At 38.3% G+C, this 8,474-nt stretch overlaps 1 long non-coding RNA gene across 1 annotated transcript; it reads right to left on the reverse strand.

The window, feature by feature from the left end:
* Nucleotides 1-4,958: 4,958 nt before the first annotated feature.
* Nucleotides 4,959-7,760, reverse strand: LOC140685520 (uncharacterized). Its single transcript, XR_012058770.1, has 3 exons — nucleotides 7,487-7,760; nucleotides 5,670-5,771; nucleotides 4,959-5,306 (listed from the first exon to the last, which is right to left on the reverse strand). It is a non-coding gene; the product is annotated as an uncharacterized lncRNA (long non-coding RNA).
* Nucleotides 7,761-8,474: the final 714 nt, after the last annotated feature.

The raw sequence follows: 8,474 nt of genomic DNA on the forward strand, positions 1-8,474 counted from the left end.
TTGGGGACCCACTGAGCGCTCTGACACTCCAACCCCACGACTCCCACTCCCCGCCACGCTCTCCGCTGGACGCCAGCCTCTCCGCGCATAGTTAAATGTCTGCAATGGAGCCTTCTTGGTTTATTGTTAATTAACTTTAAGTCTCGATTCCCTCCACATACAACTTATAATACAAATTGTGTGCACTTTGAACAGAAAGTCTTTGAACATTCCTCACTAATTGTTTAAATGATGTGTGGATTTTTGTCTCTAGCAGTTGGTTTCACTTTAACCTTTGGACAAATTGAAAAATTTTTTTCCCCATAAAACTTGACTCCTCTTTGTAGTCTAATTTTGTACCACAGGGACTGTTTAATAAGCAGTTTGCAGGTAGAAAAGAAAAACCTGATGACCCAATATGCTCTGTGCTCCCCAATGATTAGACGTAGAAATTAGTCAAAAAAGGAAAACCGGATTATGATTGGTTGCATAGATCTAGGAGCAATTCCCTAAAGTCGTTAAGGGAGCAATAATGAGAGAAAGTTGTTGCTAAAATTGATTTTAGGCAGCAGCTAGTTTCATTTCCCTAAAAAATCTTTTGTATATTTATTTAGTAATTGGTCATGAAATAATGCTTTAGACAGGCATTTTAGAAAGCAGACCTCCTGTTTAACAAATCTGGGACTTTGATAATTATTAATGCACAAATGCCAGCAGAGAGATGCTTTATTCCCCATGTCATAGCACCGCCATTAATGCTACTCAAAGGGGTGAAAATTACCATTTCGGAAGTGTCCAAAGCAGTAAACTGGTAAACAAGCCTGCAGTTAGGGCTATGGATGATGTGAATCAACAAGGGTGAAAAGATTTGGTTACTCTGTGTATTAGTGTTAATAGGAATAGATTATAGAGGAATATTTGTGATGTGACCTTCTGTGCACTAATTGAAATAGTATTCAGAGTCAGCATTGGCGTAATCAAGTTAAACACGGAATCATAAATCATCATGAAAAGTGCTGTCACAACTTCGCCGTTAATGCCCTAGACTGCTGGGCAGCCTCGAGAACGTATCTGCCTTGCCGATCTTTAGGTTAATAGGAACAGAAATGGCATTTAAAGACTATTTGGATCAAATCTGCTCTAAGGTTGAAAGTGTTCCTCTGTTAATTTACTGGTAATTTGAAGTGATGTAGTTAGGGTTCGAAGGAGCACAGCTGAGCCCCTTATAGCAAAACAAAGGGCCGTGGGAGTTTCTTCTAATATTTATTTAATTGCTTTAGGGTATGATGCTAATCAGTTTCCACATACATGTGTAGCTCCCTTTGTTTCTCAGATATAAAACTGTCGGAAAGGTGATCAAATGCGTATCGTTAGCTGTATGGCTTCAGGTGACACATTTGACAAAAACAACTTCGACGTCCTTACATTTGTCAAACAGAAAGGTCTTACTGTGTATACACGGGACTATTTCTGACAAGTTAAACTACGTGTCCTGAGAAAGACCAAGAATTTACTAGCCATGTTTTTCTTACAAACATTTTCTATTGATTGAATAGAATCAAACGAACAGGCTTAAGAAAAATCACAGAGGAATTTGTTAAGAAATGATATATATTATTGCCGATAACTCCCCGTGTCTCCACGCAGAGAAAAGGTTGTGCTAATTTAATCAGTTACTCATCAGATCACGGAGACAATAAGATGTACGATGCTAAGAAGTAAAGGGCTTGTTTATTATAATTTGCTTCAAATGCAATAAATTAATACAAATTCCAGCAGGCAATTGATAATGGAGCCTTTTCAAAAGTACCATATTCTACTTCAAATCTGAAAGCTCCTCAAGTCTATCCAGCTTTAAATAATGTGTTTAAAACTTGCAGGCAAGTTAGGTGGATAAAAGGAGGTCTGTTTGGTAAAAATCCTAGGGGAAATCTTTTCTCACTGTCATTCGCACAATTAAAGAGAATGGAGGAAAGGGTGACTCACCCGTAAAGTAGGATATTTTTAAGTCATCACTGAATTTTGAACGATCTTACAGTTTACATACAGTAGACAAACAGATGTTAGAGAAAATCTGAGATTACTTTGTCGTTTGGGTGTGTCCGCGTCTTTCTCTTAGGAGAACACTCAGTTTACTTGTCTAAATTCCCATAGACAGCCCGGGTTTGCAGCATTTAATAATGCAACCAATGTTTATCTCCCTAAAACAGTGCCCTGAAAATTCTCACTTTAGATTCTTATAAGAAACGTTTATTATGTTTTTGATGATAATTTGCTTCTTTGGCACACATTACTTTTCCAACTTTTCTACCTTTGACAATATTTAGTGAGAACCTTTAGTTCATACTCCTAGAAGCTGATCAAAGTTCCTAAAATTAGCAAGGATCTGAAGTAATTTCTATAATGAAATGACTAAAATGCTTGGCTAACAAAATATGTTTCACCACTTTTAAGAACTGGAGGTCCTATTTTAGGAAGATTACCTAAAAGAATGTTAAAAAATTTCCAATCCACATTGAAATGAGGTGTTGGTCATGGTACCATAGGCTGATGATCTCTTTGCATTAATTTCTCTGATAAGAAAATGAATTAGTTGTCATAATGCAAGGAATTATCTGCCCTTTGAATAGGAAGTTGGCGCTACATCAAGTAAGGAGGGTAAGAAAAAGTAGAAAGAATTTTGTCTCGTGGGGGAAATTTTATTTCCCGCCTCTTCTTCCTTTATCACTAGAGATGCAAACGTAAATTAGATACAGCTGCCAAGGTTGACAGACTCCCAATCTACTAGACACACCTCCCTAGAGTTACAGAGCTGGATGTGACCTCCAGGCTCCTAGCCCTGTGGCCCTGGCTTCTCCACCACTGGAACAGAGCACAGCCCACCCCGTAACTCTGGAGGTGAGTGGGGACAGAAAAGGAAAGATGCCAGAGATGGTCCCCCTATGCTTAAGGACTCTTCCAACCTACACAGGAGCATCAGCACTGGCTGGAATCAGCTAATAACACAGCCATCCTTTCACAATGAAAGGATTCGCCTAACCAGAAAATCTGAACGAGAATGGCAGCAGAAAACCTTCCTCTCTACGTCAACTAATGATTTGGCTTTTCTCATCAATGGGGGGCAGGTGGCACGTCAGTATAATATCAGTTGGTATGTAAGGCAGTCAAATATATGTTTTTACAGCATTTTCCCCTTCTTTATTGCTCTCTGTTGTCCTCTGGAAACAGCACACTGTTCCTAATTTGGGGTTTTCTTCCTTGTTAATGACCTAGAATAATGCCTGGCACATAATAAGTGAGATCCAAATATTTGCTAGGTTTTTTTTAAGCTCTCCAGGTTCAATATTTTTTTTTAAAGTGAAGGATAGTTGATTTAGTGCTGGGTTAGTTTCTGGTGTACAGCATAGTGATTCAGTCATACACGTATATGTTCTTTTTCATATTCTTTTTCATTATAGGTTATTACAAGGTACTGAATGTAGTTTCCTGTGCTATAGGGTAGGACCTTGCTGTTTATTTATTTTATGCATAGTAGTTATTATCTTCTAATCCCAAACTCCTAATTTATCCCTCCCACCCCCTTTCCCCTTTGGTAACCATAAGTTTGTTGTCTATGTCTGTGAGTCTCTTTCTGTGTTGTAAATAAGTTCATCTATAAGACAGGTTCAATATTTTACCTGTCTACTCTGTGGTCATTATTTTAAGTTTTTAAGATTTTTGATCACAGATGTTTAAATGGTGTGGGTTTTTGAGAGGTCTAATAGAAGTGTGAATAGAATTGACATCTGAGTGGAGATGTTTTACTTCAGCATGACAATTCCACATCTGACACTAATTTTAAAATCTTTTCTCCCAAATGCCCACTCACTACCCTGGCTTTATAGGGCGGCCTGCCATCCGTGAGCATAGCTGCATGTCTCCTCCACTTGAAGAGCCCCAGGAGCATAATATAGTCAGTGGGAGTGCAGGACAGAAAAAAATATACACTGCTTTGCACATAGCCTGAAAATCAAGGCATAAAAGAGGGAGAATAAATCAGAGTGCCTCATTCGGCCTTTGCATGCATAATTCATCAGTCAAAATAAGTATCCAAAATGTTTTACCAGCTAGTGTAGAACAAGTTACTTTATTTTTCATTAATATCTGAATTGTAGCTACATCCCAGACAATTCCAATATAGATCATTTGAGCTATAGACGCTGTATATGTAAGGTGTATCTGTATCCTCAAGTGGTTGATTTTAAGGGTATATTTAGTGTTTCAAAATAGAGTCCATCCAGTTTTGAGGTTGATCTATGAGTCTGAAAATCACGCAGACCAGTTAGAGCCTTCTACAAATAACTGAAAGATCACAGGACATCAGTGCCTAAGACTGTGAATGAAAGTCTTATGTATTGAACTCCTGCAATATTTTGATCACCATAGTAAGAATTTCCAAATACATTATCTCATTTAATCTTCCCAACTGCCCAAGAGATTAGGCTGTTTTCTCTATTTACAGGTGAAGGCACTGAGGTCCAGAGAGATTAACTCAACCGTGATCACGTAGACATTAAACAGCAGAGTCAAGATTTTTACCCCAGGTTACTTTGGTCTGAAGCCAAGCTCCTTTAACTACCCCATGCTGCGTCTCTAATTGGGTCAACAATAGTATATAAAATAAGCTATATTCTTGAATATAGAGGTGTGTGTTTAACTACCCATACCATTTTAGTTCAGTGCATTAGTAGGCAGTAAAATCTCAAGGCCCCATTTTGGGGTCTGTTGGCTGCTTATTCCTCCTTTGTTCAACAGGTATAGTCCTGCCAGCCCCCCATGAACATTTGCTACTTGATAGTTTTTAGCTCCTGCAAGAAGGGCTCTTGGCATTTGAGATTCGGTAAGATGGTAGTTAGAAGGCGGTGTCATAGAGGGAGATTTGTTTTCTTAGTACTCTTCTCTGCCTTAGATTTTCTCCTGCAATCAGACATCCAAAGGAATCACGTACATCTAGAGATTTACATGCTACTAAGTGATGAAGGGAAAGAAATGGGACCAACGAATACAGAGGGAACAAGTATAAGACACAGAGTGTTGGAGATGTTTCCTCTCAAAGTACAAAGTATCCCCTTCCGTTGTTACAAGTGTCCTGAAAACACATTTCAGGGCATCTCTTCTTGCAAAGTTGCCCTCACAGGGATGTGTCCCTGGATCAGAGGCATCCTTCCGGGCTCCATCCTTCATCATCTTGAGCGCAGACCTCCAGGCAGAGGTGGTTGGGCTGTAAGTGAATCCACCACACAGTCCTTGCAGAGAAGTCAATACAGCTGAGCCTCCACTGCCCCATCCTAGGGTAAAAGGGAAGACCTGGATTGATAATTTCAAGTGAATGAATCCTCAACCACAGAAAACCAGGTACAATATTAGATGTGTTTTCCAGATCATAGATTTAAAGATTTAAGTATGTCCCCCACAGATAAAATCTCCCTAATTCCACTTCATCCTGCCTTTGAAGAAACCTATAACCAAACCATACCTGACACTTAATACACTATGTGAACATCAGCCTAAAGGTACCGTTGGTACAAGTACCATGCAAATTGCCTTAAGAACCCGAAACTGTATACACAATTACATATTTAATATAGGCGAGTGTTATCACATAATTTTTTTAACCCTCCAAACTTTAGAAATGCAATTGTTCAACTCACGAAATAAGTACACTTAAATCAACACTGTCAACGTCACGCTATTTTTCCTGCTGTTTTCGCAAGGTGGCTGGTCTCTGTCGTCACATAAGGCACCTGCAACATCTGGACATGAAAGAACCTGATTGAATTTTCTTAACATTGAATTTTGACAAAATTGTATTCTCCTTTTGAAGATGTTGCCTTACATTAAGCCCGTAAAGATTTCCAAATTAGACTGTTCCATTCTCAAATTCCAAGTGTGGTTATTTTGGTGGGGAGGCAAAAAAGTGCTTGAAATATGAATTAATAAAATTCTGTCCCATATGTTATTGGCTTGGCAATGAATGGAGTGCTTATAAGAGAAAGATAAATCTAATTTAATATTATAACTCTTTTAATAATAAAAATATATAGATTCCAAACCCCTGCAGTGACCCTGTCTCACACAGTATAATTCCCTAAAACTTCTAAGTCACTCAATGATAAGAGGCTGATCTAAACGCTTCCACTGCATTAATCAAATACCAGGTCTAATTAAAAGAGCCATGCACAAAGCTTTTTCAAAATGTTGCTCAGGTATTGCAATAATTTCTGATCACCCAAGCCTGGAAGACAAATAATTAGAGCTGCCAGAGCATTCTGATGAGTGATGTCAGCATCTCCAAGTGACCTTCCCTCCACTAATTAATTTTCATCTTAAGAAAAGAGACCCTGTTGTTGCACATTATTAATTGAGTTCACTAAAAGATGCGCCTGATTAATTTTTGTTGATAATACTTGTCATTCTAGGCAGCGGCTGTAATCATTCTATTGGGTTTTATTTTTTTAAGTTGATCTAAGTCCTTTGCAATGTGACTGATATATCTGATACAAAATATCATGCGTAAGGGCATATCCTATAATGTGTCTGGGCGATTTTTCATTGCGGTTATTTGCCAAGGTAAAATGAAATGTCAGAGTGGAGTTTTCTGAGCTGTTCACTTTGTCCTCATAGCTGAGTGAGGCCACTAATTCTCAAGTCCCACAAAGAGATCACTGCACCCATTTGGTACCCTCCTCTTGGGTTTGATGTTGAAATATCCCTTCCCCAGAGAAAACACTGCTTTCGTCTTGTAAGAGTTCTTCATCGAATTTCTGTTATTACCAAGATTTTGTACAACTTCCTTTGTCCTCAAAGTGGGACAAATAGTCCACTAAGTAATTCCAGTCTTCTGACCCTGTGTGAGAGGCCCAGACTTGGATGGCTGCCTTGTTCATTCATAAAACATCAGGATTAGGAAAAATAGAGCGAGAGCTATGTTAAAGTATTTATTTCATTAACCTAAAATTAAACAGGAAATTCAGTCACACACCTAATGAATGTAAGCTGGATTCTAATATGGGAACATTCACATGTCATTGAATTTCAGGACCCTTATTAAAACCATAGTTCGTTTTCAGCAGAATCTTCAAAGTGTAGAATTAATTTCTTGGGAAAATACTGTGTTTCCGTTTCAACGTGAAAATATTTTATTTGCATTGGGAAAATGAACTCACAAGGCTTCTTAGATTTTAAAGGGGTCCTGCTAAGCGAATTTTGATGAATTTGTCTAAATGATCAAAAAATAAATACAATTTTGTGGATACATGTGCTTAACAATTAAGAGAAAAATGCCTAACGAAATGTCTTTTTTGTTTTGGTGAATCTGAAATCTTTGTGAAGTCTCCTGAATCTTTGTTGAAACAGGCATGGTTAGGTTTTATCATCCATGCTATTGCCGTTTGCTTAGAAGTTTGAGGGAGTTATTAAATACATTACAGTGGAAATGAAGGAAAATGAACAAAACTATGTCTCTTACATCTCTTTCGAGGAATCCTTCTCCTCCGCAGTTGTAAGCTTGTTTCTTTGTTCTATTTCCCACTGGGTGAAAACAAGATGGCCTAAACCATCCCGGATCTAAAATCAGACAAAGTTGCCCTATCATTTAAGCCAAATTGACACCTCTCCATGAATGATCTTCAGTGGAGGGAAGTCTGGCGCTGGTTCTCTAAAAGTAGAGTACAGGCTCTTCATTATCAATCGATATCATTATTAAATATCCACCAGGAATTGGGCACTTTGCATGTCTTCTCTGAAACTTGGAAGACCTAAAGCTGGGACATTCCATGACTTCCCATTCCCAAGGAAACAAGAATTGAAAGGAACCCTGAGATCTGGGGGGAAAGGTAATTCTGATGAGAGTAAAAACATGGACTCACCATACAAAAAAACCCAACATGTATAGACATCAAGCCTGATGTTTCACGAGATAGTCACAGTATTTTAGACCTGAAAAGATCTTTAGGTATCATCTGTCCCAACATGTCCCATCTAAGGAAACTGATTCTCAGAATATTTTGATTAATTGAATAACAAAGAAGTCAATCTTTATGCAAAGGAAGCGAATGCAGAAAGCAAGAATAAAATCAGCATTGTATTTAGTTAAACTGTCTTTATTTCGATCAGGAGTAGCGCATAGTTCTCATGAAATAGTACACATTGTTTTAGAGCATTGCTTAGGGACCTGTGTGTATCACCACATATTTGTTTATCGGTGTCAGTGTCTCCTTTAAGCTGTAGTATTAAGGGGCCATATCTGTTTATTCTGCATACCTGTTCAGGTTATTGCCTTCTTCACGTAGGAGGTTAATAAGTAGAAGTGCAAAGAGGAGAGACATGAAGGGGAAGAAAAAGAGAGGGAGGAGAGAGGCTTCCGATCACTGGGTCCCTCTCAAGTTTTTTCTCACTATACTTTCAAATTTTAACATGCAAACCTATAAAAGGTTACTTCCATTTGACAATTTGTG

The sequence above is a fragment of the Vicugna pacos genome, chromosome 14 (genome assembly GCF_048564905.1).
Source record: "Vicugna pacos chromosome 14, VicPac4, whole genome shotgun sequence".
NCBI lineage: Eukaryota > Metazoa > Chordata > Mammalia > Artiodactyla > Camelidae > Vicugna > Vicugna pacos.